The sequence below is a fragment of the Neovison vison genome, chromosome 3 (assembly GCF_020171115.1).
Source record: "Neovison vison isolate M4711 chromosome 3, ASM_NN_V1, whole genome shotgun sequence".
Lineage (NCBI taxonomy): Eukaryota > Metazoa > Chordata > Mammalia > Carnivora > Mustelidae > Neogale > Neogale vison.
The window spans coordinates 137,799,734-137,817,705 of record NC_058093.1 but is presented as its reverse complement, the minus strand read 5'-3'; the positions used below and the strand labels follow the sequence as shown (position 1 = coordinate 137,817,705).

At 39.5% G+C, this 17,972-nt stretch overlaps 1 pseudogene; it reads right to left on the bottom strand.

The window, feature by feature from the left end:
* Positions 1-17,453: 17,453 nt before the first annotated feature.
* LOC122903562 lies at positions 17,454-17,972 on the bottom strand (annotated as a pseudogene).

Here is a 17,972-nt window from a genome sequence, read left to right as displayed (position 1 = left end):
GGCGCCTGGGTGGCTCAGTCAGTTGCGTCCGCCCCTTGATCTCAGCTCAGGTCTTGGTCTCAGGGTCAGGAATTCAAGCCCCATGTCGGGCTCCATGCCCAGCTTGGAGCCTACTTAAAAACAAAACAAAACAAAACAAATATCCATTCCAGTATAATCAAAAGCATGTTTATTTTATCTGTGCAGTATTGTTGAGTTAATTTACTCATTGGGATCGATCTAATTTCTACAGATTCCATGGCCTTCCCAGAGGCACTGAATGTAACTGACACTTGCACAAATAGCAGGAAAAATAAAAACCATGACCGTGTTTAGTTTGGTGTTGTATGGACTTCAAAGTCACCCACAGTGCTGGCATCAGCCCCACAAGTAATTTTTCCAAACACAGACCAAGGAACATCCCCCAAAAGACTGAACTTCAAATGGAAAAATAAATATTGAAAATAACAAGGGGAAAAAATATAGTTCCCACCCCCAAGAGGATTAATGAAAATCAATGCCAAATACTCAGTGAACACCCAGCAAACCAAAAATGTTAGGAAAAGATACAGACAAGTATATTCATCTCATTGAAAGATGAGGGATCCTGGTAAGACCTCTTTACACAACTACTTTGCCAATGTTTCTTGTGATTTTATTAGTCTGCATTTTTAAAGTGTGAAAATTGGGAGTGCAATGTAGGCATAAATATCTCTGCTCAACCTTCTTGTTCTTTGGTGCATGGCTGTGACCTGACAGATCAGAATGGCAGTACACGAAGCAAGCTGAATTCCCAGAGAGACAGACAACAGCTGACAAAGCCGCCAGGTTATCTCGGTTGACCAGCAGCTCCCAACACTTGCTGATTGGATCACCTAACACTGATAACACCTTTTGTTCCTCGAAAGTAGGGGCTCCTATAGGGACCTAGTAACGACAAACAATCAGAAATGGGATATACTGGGTGCCCGGCTGACTCAGTCAGTAGAGTATGCAACTCCTGGTTTAGGAGTTGTGAGTTTGAGCCCCATGTTGGGTATAGAGATTATTTAAAAATAAGATCTAAAAAAAAAAAAGAAAGAAAGAAAAAAAAAGAAAGGAAATGGGGTGTGCACCCTTGAAACTAGACAGTGATGCTTTTGAAGTTACAAAGAGGTTGAACTAACAAGGTGAGAGGCTCAAACCGGATTATTTGCAAGCACAGATGTGTTGTTCTTCTGATATTAAGCTGAGCTGACCATCACCCCCTGCCCCACCTTTGTGACTTGATTAAACAAGGACACTGCGTTTGCATGTTATTATAAATGGGTACCATGTGGTGTGGGGAAGAGAATACAGAAATGACTCACAAATTCCCTGAGGGTAAACTATTTTTTAGTCAAAATGGCTCTAGTCCAAATTGAATCATTGATCAACTCCTTGATTCTTCTAGGTGTAGAAACACAGTTATCTGCCTGTGGGCAAAACTAAAGTTAGAATCCTCATCACTTGTATGTATGTATAATATTCTACAATTCAATCTGCTGAAAGTCAATTTTTTGCTAGACTGCCCTGTACTGTGCCTTTTCTCCTCTGTGGTACCTAAACTTCAAACAAACTTGACAATGATGCGTGACCGTGAGAGTCCCTGATGTGCCCCTTCCTAAAGCACAGCCTGCAGGGGGATGGTGGGTCCTGTGAATACCCAGAAACCCTGCAAAAATGTCTGGTATCAAAGTGGAGAGACTTCCAATAATATAGGTCTGAGGTATTAATGGAAAATTCACTCCCAGGAAAGTAATGATGTCAATCTCTTTCCTAAACACCAGTGTAGATGGAGGAATAGGGAAAGTGGGGATGAAGGCCTAGACGCTGTCCTTAGGTGCCTGAGAGACAAAGGGGGAGGCCCCAGGGAAGAATGTAGGATATTAAAAAAGAGTGAGTGAGAGGCGGCCCAGACAGATTTCATGTTGCATCACGATTTTGCCAAGGGCAAAATGGAATCTGAATGCGGCAGCCTCTAGAGGACATGGCAATCTGTAACCTATGTTCAAGGCTCTTCTGTGTTTTCTCCTGGTTGGACGGATGACATCATTGACAAGTCATCTTCAATTACATCAGGAGTTTCAGGGACATGGAGAGATAATCAGCAGAATGTAGAAGAGACTAAGAGGTAATGCTCCTTGGGATCCATTCCCAGTTCTATCACTGACTCATAGGGAGACTTTATTATTCCCATTGTTATTAGGGCTATTTTTATTGCATGTTGATACAATACTTAAGATTTGGAGGTCAACGCAAGACCTCTCCTGGCTTAATATCTAAATTAAATGTAAAAAACCTTCTTTGGGATACCATTAAAGTGAAAGGCAGATGTGGTTACAAAATCTAAGAGAAATGGAGTTGGAAATGTTGATAGTTTTCCTCTTTTGAAAAAATTTCTTTAAATTTTGGAGATAAAATTTGTGTCACCTAAAATTAACCATTTAAAGTGAACAATTCACTGACATTTCATGCATTCACAATGCTGTCCAACCATTACCTGTGTCTTGTTCGAACACATTTCTAAGCCCGATAGTGAAACCTCTCACCCAGTTAGTATTCTCATGCAGTCCCCAGTTTTTTTCTGTCTCCCTGGACTTCTCTATTGCAGACACTTTGCATAAATGGCATTATAAAATACTTGACCCTTTGTGTCTAGCTTCTTTCACCTAGCATGAGGCTCCTGAGGTTCCTCTGTGTTGTAGCAGACACAGTATTTCATTCCATTTTATGGCTGAGTAATATTCCATCGTGTATAGAGGCCGTATTTTGTTCATCCATTCATCGGACAGTGGACATTTGGCCTGTTTCCACCTTTGGGCTACTGTGCTCCTCCCCTTTTTAAGTCCTAGCCCTCACTGCCAACCTTCCCCGCCCACTCCACGCTCCTTTTCTTTCCTGATTATGTACCCTTCCCTTTGAAAGACACACATTATTGTGAGCTTATCTCCAGGGGTTTTCTGAAGAGCTAAGAGCAGAAGAGAGGGTTGTGGGGCTGAAAATAAAGAAGGAGAAGAGCTTGGGAAAGAAGAACAAAGACAAAAGGGATGGATAAAGGAACAATGAGCAGACAAACCAGGAGGAACAGGAAGGACAGGAAGCAGATTGGGAAAAGAGATTTTTTTGTAAGTGGTCTATCTCTGTCTATAGGGCTCAGTAGAAGTTTCCTCAAAGAGATTTAGAAGTCTGGTTGAAAGTTCACTTACGCTTTTTCTCCTGCTGTCCTCAGGAGAATGTTATCCAAAAGTCTTGTATTTTAAAACCAGGAGGGTTTTCCACCTCCCCACCCCCGACCCCTGCCAAGATTTCTCTAAAGTATTATTTAGTCTAGATGTGTTCATAAAAGAATATCAGTTTACATCCATTTAAATCCTAAGACAGTCTTTTGAAAAGAGAACAGAACATCAGAAAAGGATTTCAGTAATAACTAATTGAAAGAAATACTGGTTTCTATTTTCCTTGAGGATTCCCCATTAAGGAACCATTCAGTTAGTGTTAGACTACTGACTATATATTCTTGCCACAGAGATGATGGTTTTAATTCATCTTTACAAAGCGGTGGTGGGGGTACACTTGGGTGGCTTAGTAGGTTAAGCCTCTGCCTTTGGCTCAGGTCATGATCTCGGGGTCCTGGGATGGAGTCCCGCATCGAATCAGGCTGGGGAGCCTGCCCCCAATCCCCAGCCCCCCCACCTCCCGTCTGCGTGCTGCTCTGCCTACTTGTGATCCCTCTCTCTGTCAAATGAATAAAAAAAAAATCTTTAAAAAGAGAGAGAGAAAGAACGAAAGAAAGAAAGAAAGAAAGAAAGAAAGAAAGAAAGAAAGAAAGAGAAAGAAAAGAGAAAAGGTTAAAAAAAGGGGGGGGAGGGGTGGATAACTTTAAAATAAGCCAAACCAAAGAATAAGCTCATAAAAAAAAATAATAATAATAATAATAAATTTTTAAAAAGAGGTTCATCTATGAATGTGACCTGCAAGTTTTCTTTTTAAATTGATATTGGAAGAGATGAGAAGTTAAAAAGTGGGGAAGAAGTACGTGTTTTTCTTCATTTTTATTAACATGTGTATTACTGAATCCCAGTCCTATTTCTCCAAGTTGTTTAAAATATTTGTAGAAATACTGTTTTGGTGGTATGCCCTACATGAGTAAGCAACTCAGTCTGTCAGCCTGTATGAAAAGGAAGATTTTAAGTATAACACTTTCTGAAGCCTTAATTCTTTGTTTTTGTCAAACTTCTCCTTATTCTTCTTCTTTTTTTCCTTTAAGGTTATGAGTGCTTTGAAAGCAAACAGTGGGTGAAGATGGTCATCAAGCAGAGGAGGGCACCAGAAACAGCTGAGTTTAAATAAGAACATCCATTTGGTAAAGCCACGTCCAAAATACAAGTCAGAAATAAAACCAGACAGAAGAATCAGGTGTTAATTACAATTTAATACCCTAGAACACTATTCCAGTTCTGGACGGTGTTTTTCTTTTCTATCGTCAGCGTGTATATGTATACAACTTTCATATAATTTAAAAATTACCTCTGGCACATGTCCAAATGAGAACACCAAATTCTCTACTGCTTATCAGAAAACAGATATAGCAGCAATCTCTGAGACTAAAAATGATACAATAGCAACCTTTGCTTTCAAAAGACACAATAGCAATTTTGGGTGTTAAAAGATACAGTGTTAGGGGTTTCAGGGTGGTAAAGTGTTCGGCTCAGCTGGTAAAGCTGGTAAAGCATGGCACTACGTGATCTCAGGGTTGTAAATTCAAGCCCCACTTTGGTTTAGAGATTACTCAAAAATAAAATCTTAAAAAAAATTAAAAAGAAAAGTAAAATAAAAGGATATAGTACCAGTCTCTGGGGTTTTCACTGGTAACTCTATAACTCAACAAGCTGACATCAAAATCCTCTCAACTCTTCTTTCAACATCCAGTGGGAAGAAAAAAAGTGATAGAAGGATTCCATTTGGATGTTACTACATTTTTTCATGAGGCAGAACATGGGTCACAGACAGCAGATTCTATTGATTCTTAAGCCTAAAATCGCCACTGAAATTTTAACAAGATGAAATATAAAAAAGGTCATTTTAGTAAGACATCTAAACCATAGCTAAAATGGCTGATGGCCAGCAAGACCTGAAGTAGTTAACTTTCAAAGTGTGGTCCCCAGACCCACCACACCAGCAGTAGAGAACTTGTTAAAAATGGAAATTTTGGGGGCACCTGGCTGGCTCAGTGGGTTAAAGCCTCTCTGCCTTTGGCTCAGGTGGGGATCCCAGCCAGGGTCTGGGACCCTGCTTCCTCCTCTCTCTGCCTGCCTCTCTGCCTACTTGTGATCTCTGTATATCAAAAAAATAATCTTTTTTAAAATGCAAATTTTTATAAATAAGTCTTTGGAAATATAGCATACAGTACAGGGACTATGGTTAATTATATCCTATTGCATATTTGAAAGTTTCTAAGATAGTAGATCTTAAAAGTTTTCAACATGGGACACCTGGGTGGCTCAGTTGGTTAAGGGTCTGCCTTCATCTTAGGTCATGATCCCAGGGTCCTGGGATAGAGCCCCACACTGTGGGTTCCCTGCTCCTTGGGGAGCCTGCTTCTCTCTCTCTGCTGCTACCTGCCCCCTCCCAGCTTGTGTTCTCTTTCTTGCTCTGCTCTAATAAGTAAATGTTTAAAAAAAAAAAAAAGGCAAAAAAAAAGTTCTCATCACAAGAGAAAAAATTTATAGCTAGGTAAGCGGAGGGATGTTAACTAGAGTTAACTAGAGTTACTGTGGCAATCACGTCACCTTGTATACAAATACCGATTCATTATGTTGTGCTGCTGACACTAATACAATGTTATATGTCAATTATACCTCTTTTTTTTTTTTTCAATTATACCTCTTCTTAAAACATTTAGAAGTTAGAAGGAAAAAAAAAAAAAGGCAAAATTCTCAGCCCTCACCCCAACTGACCGAGTCAGAAAGTTTAGAGGAGAGGCCCAGTGAGAACTGTGTTCCCTCGAGCCTTTCAGGTGATTCTGACCCATGCTAAATTAGTTTGAGAACTACTTGTGTAAAAATGAGTGGATTGCTCCTGATTTGATACCCAGGTGCTTAAAGCAATGATCTGTGTACTTACTCAGTTGAAGAATGCTCTTTTCATCGGGTGTATTTGAACATTTAAAGTGGGCCTTATAGAATCTACCAAAATAATCAGTTGTGTTGACTTTTTGTTATCCCAGACTAAGAGTGTTTTCATAAGGATTTTTGGAAGCACAGAAGTAATCTACACACTGTGAGAAGGAAAGAAGCCAAACAATTTAATGGGGCTAGCAAGGGCTTTTCTGTTGGGACACTTGCCCTGGAGGTGTGACCTGTGGCATTTGCATATTAATGATAACCATTTTGTCTCGCCCAGATGTTGTGGGAAAAGAGAGCAGTTCAGAGGAAAATATGGTGGGCCAGAGACAGGGGCTTATTTTTCCTAGTAGAGAACTTTCTAAGGCAGTACTTCAGTATGGCTTTTGTTTGATGTACTGATTATTTTTTTTTTTTAAGATTTTATTTATTTGTCAGAGAGAGAGGCAAGCAGGGGGAGCAAGCAGGCAAAGGGAGAAGCAGGCTCCCCGCTGTAAGAAGCCCCATGCGGGGCTCCATACCAGAGCCCTGGGATCATGACCTGAGACAAAGGCAGCCACTTAACCTACTGAGCCACCCAGACATCCCAGGAGTCAAACACTTAACTGACTAGGTAGGCCAACCAGAAGCCACAGCAAACAGTTTTAGTTTTAAAATTGTAAATCTCAGGGGCACCTGGGTGGCTCAGTGGGTTAAGTCACTGCCTTTGGCTCAGGTCATGATCTCAGGGTCCTGGGATCAAGTCCCGCATCGGGCCCTCTGCTCAGCGGGGAGCCTGCTTCCTTCTCTCTCTCTCTCTGCCTACTTGTGATCTCTCTCTGTCAAATAAATAAATAAAATCTTTTTAAAAAAATTGTAAATCTCATTAATCTTTCAAGTTTGTGATTTCAGTGTCTTTACTAGGAAATTTTCTTCCATGTTGATAACATAAAGAGAGTCTCCTATATTTTCTTCTGAAAATTTTATTTTCAAATGAATGGCATTCATCCTCCTAGAATTGATTTTTCTAAATGGTGTATAGAAGGGGCTCTGATTTTTATACACAAGAACTTTTATCACCTTTCCAGATATGCACAAGTCTGTTCCAGGGCTCATGTGCACTCGCTCGCTCTCTCCTGAAACTTTATCAGTTTAAAGAATTTTCCCCCTTTTTCTAATTTGCTACAAGTTTTTACCGTGAATGGATGTTTTGTCAAATGCTATTTCTGCATCCATAGATGATCATATGATTTTTCTCCTTTATTCTGTTAATGGGCAAATTATACTGTGATGCTATTTGTTTTTAGATTTTTAAAATTATTTATTTGAGAAAGAGAGAGAGAACACTCATGAGGTAGGGTAAGGGGTATAGGGAGAAGGAGAAACAGGCTCCCGCTGAGCAAAGAGCCTGACTGCGGGGCTGGATCCCAGGACCCTGGGATCATGACCTGAGCTGAAGGCAGATGATGCTTAACCGATTGAGCCACCCACGTGCCCCTACACTGTTGGTTTTTGTTTGATAAACCAAACTGATGTAGTTTAAACCCTTGCAGAAGAAAACCTATTTGGTTATGGTGTGTTACTTTTACATTTTGCTAATTTGGTTTTTTAATAATTTATTTATGATGTTTGTATTTATGTTTATGAGTGAAATTGGTCTGTAACTTTTCCTTCTCACTAGATCTTTATAAAATGTTGATATTAAGGTTACATTTGTCTCATAAAATATGTTGGAGATTTTCCCCATTTTTTTCTCTAAAAGAACTTAAGATCATTTATTTTTTCCTTAGTTGTTGGTAGAACTCTAAAGTAAGTCTAACGGAGACTGGTATTTTCTTTCTGGTAAGATTTACAATTACTGATTTAATTTCCTTAATATTCAGACATATTCAAGTTTTCTGTATCATCTTACCAGTTTGGGTAAGTTGTGTATTTTCAGGAATTTGTCTACTTCATCTAAATTTTGAAACTATATGTGTGTGTGTGTGTGTGTGTGTGTGTGTGTATACATTAATATACACACATATATAATTGTTCATAGAATATTTTTTCATTTAGATATTTATTATTTATTTATTAGATCTGTGCTGATGACCCTTTTTTTCATTCCTAAGATTGGTTATATGTGTCGTTTCTCTTTTTCTTTTAATGGGATCATATCACCAGAGGATTTTAATGATAAGAGTCTTTGTAAAGAATCAACACTTGGCTTTACTGATTTCCCCCCCCCTTTGTTTAAGATTTATTTTTTTGAGAGAATAGCGGGGAGAGAGAGAGAGGGAGGGAAGAGAGTCTTTAGCAGACTTTTTACTGAGTGTGGAGCCCAGTGTGGGGCTTGGTCTCACAACCCTGAGACTGTGACCTGAGCCAAGCCAACAGTCAGGACGCTTAACCGACTGCCCCGCCCAGGCACCTCTTGATCTCCTTTATTACATATCTATTTTCTATTTCATTGATTTCTATTGTTATTATTTTTATTTTTTTATTAATTTCTATTTTATACTTTCTTTGGGTTTGTCATTCTTTCCCTTACTTCTGGAGGAAAAGTTAGTTTTTCAGTTCCAGCCTTCCTTTTTTTCTAACACATGATTTTAATGCTACAAGTTTAAGTATTTGGTATTTAGCTACATCCTGCAAATTTTGATGTGTTATACCTCATCATCATTCTGATTAAAATATTTCTTCTTCGACCTGTGGGTTATTTAGAAGTGTATTATTTAATTTCTAAACATATGTGGATTTATTAGTCATCTTCTGATTTCTAGCCTAATTCCACTCCGGTTAGAAAATACACTCTACGTTTCCGTCCTTTGACAGATCTTGAGCCCTGCTTTATGGTCAAATATACATTAGTTTTTACAAACGTTTCTTCAGGTTTCTCTTTTCTCCTTGCTGAATTCTTATTTTATTTTATATATTTTTTAAAAGATTTTATTTGTTTATTTGACAGACAGAGATCACAAGTAGGCAGAGAGGCAGGCAGAGAGAGAGGGAAGCCGGCTCTCCGCTGAACAGAGAGCCCGATATGGGGCTCGATCCCAGGACCCTGGGATCATGACCTGAGCCGAAGGCAGAGGCTTTAACCCACTGAGCCACCCAGGCACCCCTGAATTCTTATTTTAATAGTTATTTCACTGAGTGATTATGGGAGGGAAATTATCATAAACTTTTTATGTTAGAAAATTTCTTTATATGACTCTTAATCTTCTTTATTGAAGTACAGTTAACATACAATATTATATTAGTTTCAGGTGTACAACACAGTGATCTAACATTTATATACATTATGAAATGATCACAGTAAGTTTAGTTACCATCTGTTGCCATACAAAGTTATTACAACGTTATTGATTCTCTTCCCTATCCTGACTTCACATCCCCATACTTACACTTTATAACTGGAAGTTTGTACTTCTTAATCCTCTTCATCAATTTTGCCCATTCCCTTACTATCCCTTCCCTCTGGCAACTACCAGTTTGTTCTCTGTATTTAAGAGTCCATTCCTACCTTGTTTTGTTTGTTCATTTGTTTCATTTTTTTAGGTTCTACATTTAAGTGAAATTATATGGTATTTGTCTCTCTGACTTATTTCAACATAATATCCTTTATGTTGTCACAAGTGGCAAGAGCTCATTCTTCTTTATGGCTGAATAGTATTATACACACACACACACACACGCCCCACACACATATCTTCTTTATCCATTCATATACTGATGGACACAAGTTGCTTCCATATTTGGTCATTGTAAATAATACTGCAATGAACATAGAATTGCATATATCTTCTTGAACTAGTGTTTTTATTTTCTTTAGATAAATTCCCAGCAGTGGAATTGCTGGATCATATGTTAGCTCTGTTTTTAATTTTTTAATGCTGATTTCCTCAGTGGCTATACCAGTTTGCATTCCCACCAACAGTGCACAAGACTTCTCTTTACTCAACATCTTGCCAACACTTGTTATTTCTTGTCTTTTTAATAACAGCCATTCTACCTGGTATGAGGTGATATCTTGTTGTGGTTTTGATTTGCATTTCCCTGATGTTTAGTGTTGTTGAGCGTCTTTTCATATGCCTGCTGGGCATCTGTATGTCTTCTTTAGAAAAATATCTGTCCAGGTCCTCTGCCCATTTTTTAATCAGAGTGTGTGTGTGTGTGTATGTGTGTGTGTGTGTGTAGTTGTGTGAGTTGTTTATTAATTTTTGGATATTAACCCTTTATTGTATATATCGTTTGCCAGTATCTCTCCCATTCAGTAGGTTGTCCTTTCATTTTGTCAATGGTTTCCTTCACTGTGCAAAAGCTTTTTGATGTAGTCCCAGTAGTTTATTTTTGCTTTTACTCAAATACAAATCCAAAAAAAAAAATTATATTGTTAAAACCAATGATTTGGGGCACCTCTGTGGCTCAGTCATTGTGTCTGCCTTTGGCTCAGGTCATGATCCCAGGATACTGGAATGGAGCCCCGCTTGGGCTCCCCTGTGCTTGTGTTCCCTCTCTCACTGAGATCCTGTCTCTCTCTGTCATAAATAAATAAAATTTAAAAAACAACAACAACAACAATGATTTGACCCTCAGTCTTGGAAGATGACTTATCTGGCATAAAATTCTAGGTTGAAGTATTTCTTCTAACACTTTGCTTCTGCTCTATCTTGGCTAATGAGAAGTCCGCTGTTAGCCTGACAGTAACTTCTTTCAGGAACACCATCTTCTCTCACTAAAAAAAATTTAAGATTTATCCTTACTCTTGATCCTTTGTACTTACACTAGGTGATGATACCTCATTATCCTCTGCCTTGGTGCACTTGGTGCACTTTGGGTTTTTCTTACTTTCATTCAGAGTCCTCTAACAATTACTTGCTCCTTGTTCCCCTAGAATAGTTCTGCAAACTTTTTTGCGAAGGGCTAGATGGTTAATATTTCAGGCTTTGCTGGCCACATACGGTTTCTGTTACATTTTATTCTTCTTTCCTTAACAATTTTTTTAAAGTGTAAAAACCATTTTTAGCTCACAAGTAGCACAAAAACTTGTCAACTCCCACCTAGGAATCCCAGTCATTACTTTCCCACTCCAGCAGTACTCATTATGCCCAGCCCTATCTCCTCCCCAGGTACCCCAGCTGTTCATTCAAGAGCCAAACACACACACACATACACACACATACGAAATCCAAACTATTTGCAGAAATGTAATCCTGATGCCCAGAGTCGTGACTCTGAACATGTCTTGTAGGAGAAACACTTATTGCACGGCCTACACACATGGCTTATCGCAATGCTACCGGAATTTTCTTTGGACTTAGACCAAGGAAAACATACATTGGCATTGTTACCCACTATACACATACATACCACATGTATCTGAAATAGGAGTTCCATGAAACAATACCTACCCTTATCTCATGCAACGTGCTCTGATATTTTTCTCTTCCATTCCATCCTATTCTTATCCGTTCACTGAGTTGCTTTTATGACCCACTAATTGGTTGAAGCTTTCAATTGGAAAAAATACTGGTCTATAATATATATTTTTTAGGAGATTTTATTTATTTAGTTGAGAGACAGAGAGAGAGAGCATGAGCAGGGGTAGGGGCAGAGGGAGAAGGAGACAGACTCCCTGCTGTGCATGGAGCCTAACACAGGGCCTGATCCCAGGACCCCGAGAGCATGACCTGAGCTGAAGTCAGAAGCTTAACCAACTAAGCCACCCAGGTGCCCCTGTAATATTCCTTTTAGAACACTGGTAGTTAAACAGAGTTTTGTGGGCTGGCCTGGGACTCTAACCATCATGTATAACATAGTTTCATTGCAAAATGTATTCTTATTTCCTAACAACTGGGTTAGAATCCAATTTGGGGAACTCAAGCCATCTGTAAGCAGGGGACTGCCAAGGTCTAATTCAGGAACATTTTTATATTAGGAGTTCATTTAGACCCAAACAAGGAAAAGCTGACAACCTTCTTAAAGTAATTCCAATACACTTGTCTGCTTGGGAGTAGAGCTTATCAGGAGGTAGTCAACCTTAGCATTTCTGCAACTTCTTTTCCCTTTGAAAAATGACTTAATTTGAATTTCTGAAGACAGTACAGAAGTGATTCATTTTCCCCATAATGCATGGATTGGAAGTTATTTTAATGTGTTTGCTACAAAATATAATTCTGCAGCTGCCCAGAGGGTTTTTGAAATCTGCCAGTTTCTGTTCCTACAGTTCCAGCTGTGTCTTAGGCAAGACCTTTCCCATCCTAACCTGTCCTAATACAAAGAAAGAGTCAGGTAGTCTGGCAGGATGGAGGCTTCTCAAAAGATTAAAAATAGGACTACCAGATGATCCAATAGTTCCACTACTGGATACTTATCCAAAGAAAATGAAAACACTAATTCCAAAAGCTATCCGAACCCCTATGTTTATTGCAGCATTATTTACGATAATGAAGATATGGAAGATAGTCAAGTGTCCATCAGTAGAAGGATAAAGAAGATATGATACATATATACAATAGAATTTTACTCAACCATAAAAAAAGAATGAGATCTTGCCATTTACAACATCAATGAATCCAGGAGGTATAATGCTAAGTGAAATAAGTTAGAATAAGACAAATACCATATGAGTTCACTCACATGAGGCATTTAAGAAACTAAACAAATGAACAAAGAAAAAAAGAGATAAACAAAACCCAGACTTTTAAATGCAGAGAACAAACTGGTAGTTGCCAGAGGGGAGGTGTGCAGGGGGATGGGTGAACTAGATAAAGGGAATTCAGAGTACACATTTTGATGAGCACCAAAAAATGTATCGAAGTGTTGAATCATTATGTTATACAGCTGAAACTAATATAACACTGAATGTTAATTATACTTGAATATAAATACAAGTAAATAAAAACTGAAAAACGAAAAAAGTCAGGGGGTGCCTGGGTGGCTCAGTCAGTTAAGCGTCTGCCTTTGGCTCAGGGTCGTGATCCTAGAGTCCTGGGATTGAGCCCTGAGTCACTCTCCCTGTTCAGTGGAGAGTCTGCTTCTCCCACTTCCTCTGCCTTTACCCCTCTCCTCCAACTTGTGTTCTCTCTTTCTCTCTAAAATAAATAAATAACATCTTAAGACAAACAGAAAAAAGTCAGGCAGTTTGGGAAATACTTCTTCCTGCACCCAAATTTCATCAAAGCTACATTTAGGAATTTTCAGAATATTGTTAGGAATGACAGAGCCTGGCTTTCTTTTTAGGGTTTTGCAAGTCTTTTTATTCTATTTTATATTAATGTGAACAGTGGTCAAATCTAATGAACTCTAAACTGTGCTTGCATCATTAGCTTCTTTTAGAAGATATGCTTCTTTTAGAGATATGTAAATTAATCATTTTATATAATTACTTCAAAAAGTATTGGGAATTGGACACACATGGGTGTGACCTACCAATATTCACCACTTTCCAAACGTACTTTACCATCATTTACTCTTTTCCACCCCTCAAAAATAAAAGCTAAATATCCCTTCATGATAGTAAACCCAAGGCCACACGGCTTCTGTCTGGGGTTATGACACTGACAGATGCAAAGCTGCTACCTGCCCATGGGCTGACAGACAATCCAGGAGGCTGTCCACAAAAGTCATGGCTGCTCCTTAAGGAGTCCATATGCCTCAGTGTCGCCACACTCCATTTATCCTAGGTCTTTTGATCTGAACCACCCCTGTGAGAGAGCAGTGGAGGGTCCCAAACATCACACGAGTGGCATGAAGAAAAGATTTCAAGTGTCTGAAATCCTCCTCTCATTCCACCATTAGACCCTTTAGCCTTTCAGACGGTCATGAAGTTTCCAGCAGCTGATATGGGAGAAGTACTTATTTCAGTGTCTGGCACATGGGAAACCATTCAATAAATGCTAGTTCTTCGTATCCCTGTTTTTGTTCCAGATTCTCTTTTTATTTTTGAATTATTTTATTTTTTTTTAAGATTTTACTTTTACTTAATTGATAGAGAGAGCACAAACGGGAGTGGCAGGCGGAGGGAGAGGGAGAGGCAGGCTCCCCGCTGGGCAAAGAGCCCAATGCAGGGCTCCAGGACCCTGGGATCATGACCTGAACAAAAGGCAGATGCTTAACCGACTGAGCCACTCAGTGCCCCTCCAGAGTATCATTTTCAAGTAAAATTTTAAAAACTCTATTTTTGGGGGGCTTCCAGTTTAAGATGAGTCACTGAACACTGGTATTTTCTTTTTATTTATTTATTTATTTTAAAAATTATTTATTTATTTGACAGAGGGAGAGAGAGGGAGAGAGATCACAAGTAGGCCGACAGACAGGCAGGGGTGGGGGAAGCAGGCACCCTGCTGAGCAGAGAGCGGATGTGGGACTCGATCCCAGGACCCTGAGATCATGACCTGAGCCAAAGGCAGAGGCTTAATCCACTGAGCCACCCAGGTGCCCTGAATACTGGTATTTTCTTTCCCTCCCTTGTTCTACTCCTTTCTGCCCACATCCCACTATACTTGAGATGCCAACCAAATGGCAGTAAAGGAAAAAATCTGTAACAGCAAAGAGAATAGGAGAGGGACCACTATGGGTCATTTCAGTGAAGGCAGGGCCAGCTCTGACTGACTACAGTCTCACCAGCCTCTCCGATCAGAAAGGGAGGTAAACAAAGCTGGGCACAAAGGAAAGAAGCATCTGGGAACAGTGTCCTCTGATTGGCAAGAAATCACGAGTTGGGACCTGAAAAAAAGGACAAAAATCCTAGTATAAAATATAAAAACAGATTATTCATTTTCAAACTTTAAGAATCCGCTCAGGGAAGATTTTAATATAAGTATAGAACAAAATGCAGTATTATCAACTTTGACTTGAGCATGTGGGGGCTCTGGATCCGGTATCTGGATTTCAATCCCAGCTCTGTCTTCTTGAGAGAACTCTGAAGTGAAGACTAGAGGGAGGAGGGTCCGGGCATATCTGGAGGAAATGTATTCCAGGCAGTGGGAACAGCAAGCGCAAGGAAACTGAGGCAGAAGTAAACCTGGTATGTCTGAGGAATAGGCATGTCTCTCAGGGGGGAGAGTAATAAGTTACAAGGTCAAAGACTTTGCAGTTGCAGCCATTCGAAAAAATGAAATAATATCAAAATTCAATAAGGATGAATGAATAAACCGTATTTCTGATAAGTCAAGGATGGCATATTATTTAAGGATATTCAGGAGGCCCCCAGAAGAACTAGAAATGAAAACTATTGAAAGTTGGTTGACTCTAGGAAATTGTACTGGGGATGGGAGAGGAGGTAATAGTAAACCTTATTATTAAATTTTCTGCACAACAACAAAAAACCCACGTGCATATCATTTTACTCTTATAAAAGGGAAATGAAATTAAAAACTCTCCAAGTGGAAAAAAATGTATTTGTCTGCATTGAAAGTGATCATAACAGAATTTGCATGATTTATACGCCCCTGAAGTAACTTAACAGCAAATATATCCCAGGCGGACTCTTTACCTTTGAGATCTGGCATATTCCTGATAAACTTTTCCATGCTGCTGTGATTTTCTTGGAAAACAGATTTTGCAAATTACATCACACACTTCTGCTGCTACAGCCCCATGGCTGTCACATTTTCAGTCTAAATGCTTTAGACTCCCCAGTCTTCTAGAATCTATAGATGCAAGCCGGAGTACAGCTGACCCAGACACCCAAGAAGAAGACAGAGATGCAATTTAACAACAGAATGAGAAGGAAAGTCTTTGAGTGTATCCTGGGCTCACAGCGCCTGTGTGAGACCAGATGAAGGAAGCTACTACATCTGGTTAACCGTGAGGCCTTATCGCAAACCCAGCAGTCAGGAAATCACTGCGCTTCTAGAGCCTGCTTATCATGTAGGTGTCGATGCCACACTTTTATAAGATGTGCAAAGAGCGGATGAGTTAATATGCTAATAACCAGAAAACTGTTTTGGAGTTAGCTAGTAGCCAAGCAACATTTTCCCCTTTTAATTCAAACCTGAAGATCTAGTTTCCCTAACAACCAAGGCAATGATAAAACAAAATTCAGACTTGTGGTTAAAGATCAGACAGAGATCTACTTTTTTTTTTTAAGTTTCACTTATTTAAGTAACTTGTACACCCAATATGGGGCTCAGACACATGACCCCAAGATCAAGAGTCACAGCCTCCTCTAACTGAGCTAGCCAGGTGTCCCTAGATAAAGATCTTCTAGATGGAGAAGGGGAAGAAGTTTGAGGCAATGGTATTGTCAATGTTCCACTTCTTATGTTAGGTGTGGGTCCACACTTTATAATAATATATCATTTTAAAGATTTATTTATTTATTTTAAAGAAAGTGAGAGAAAGAGAGGGAGGGGCAGAGGGAGAAGGGGAGAGAATTCCAAGCAGACTCTGCACTGAGTGTGGAGCCCAACGCAAGCTCAATCTCATGACCATGAGATCATAACCTGAGTCAAAACCAAGAGTCAGATGCTCAATTGACTGAGCCACACAAGTGCCCCTATATTATTATTTACATATAGAATACATATCTTTTTTTGGATTGTCAGGTATCAATAATACATATAAATATATTTTAAATTTATTTATGGGGTGCCTGTGTGGCTCAGTGGATTAAAGCCTCTGCCTTCAGCTCAGGTCATGATCTCAGTGTCCTGGGATCGAGCCCCGCATCAGGCTCTCTGCTCAGCGGGGAGGCTGCTTCCTCCTCTCTCTCTCTCTCTCTGCCTGCCTCTCTACCTACTTGTGATCTCTGCCTGTCAAATAAATAAATAAAATCTCTAAAAAAAAATTTTATTTATTTGACACAGAGAGATCACAAGTAGGCAGAAAGGCAGGCAGAGAAAGAAAGGAGGAAGCAGGCTCCCCGCCGAGCAGAGAGCCCGATGTGGGACTTGAACCCAGGACCCTAAGATCATGACCTGAGCCGAAGGCAGAGGCTTAAACCTACTGAGCCACCCAGGCACCCTCAATAATATATTTTTAAGAGAAAAAAATTATGTTGCCTGAGAAAGAGACATATTGCATTACCCTACAATGTCATTCCATTTCTTAGTAACATTAAGTTATAGCTTCTTTTTTTAACCCATCTTTTAAGTTCTTCCACAGACATTTTAGTACTTCATAAAATACTGTGCAGTTTATAGTGGAAGTACAAGGATTTAGAATTCAAACGAACTCGAGTTCAATACCTGTGCCCTCTAAAACTCTCAAGTTTCAGCTGTTGATTTTTTTTTCAGACATGTTTATTCCATCAACTTCAGCAAATAAAGAATAACTGTGTACCTATTTATCTTGGTTCTCTAGTCCAGAATACACTTTCCTTTTAAAATATTTGTGATCATGCTTCTATGTCATGGATAGCTTCTAGTGGGAATTAGTATATAGCCTGTTCTTGATAAAGAGGACAACAGACAGATGTTTCTTAATCCCTAGATAGTGCTGAATGTGACAAAACCAGCAAGACACATTAAGATGTTTCTCCTTTTCGGGAACTGTCAGGTCAACTCTAAAGCGATGAAGTCTACAGTACAGTACGATATCTGCTAAGGTAGAGTTAAATCCTGTAAGGTAGACTTTATCTTCCAGACGGGAATGAAGATCCTCCAACAGAGACGGATACTGCCTTTATTGTAGTGTCCATGTAACTTGAGTTACTCTGTTTTCCAACCACTGCTGAACAATTGCTTTTTCTTTTGCAGCGCTCCCAAGCAAATCTTCTTTGTTCACCTGCTTGACAAGATAAGCTGGTAGTAGTCAGTCCTGTTGGACGTGGACCATTGTTTGTTTGAAGAACTGGAAACTGGCGCTAGCTCTGAGCACTGTCTTTGTTCCCTTCCTCTGCCCCGGGGACTTCTCCAGCAGCGCCAGCTCTGCAGCTGCCAT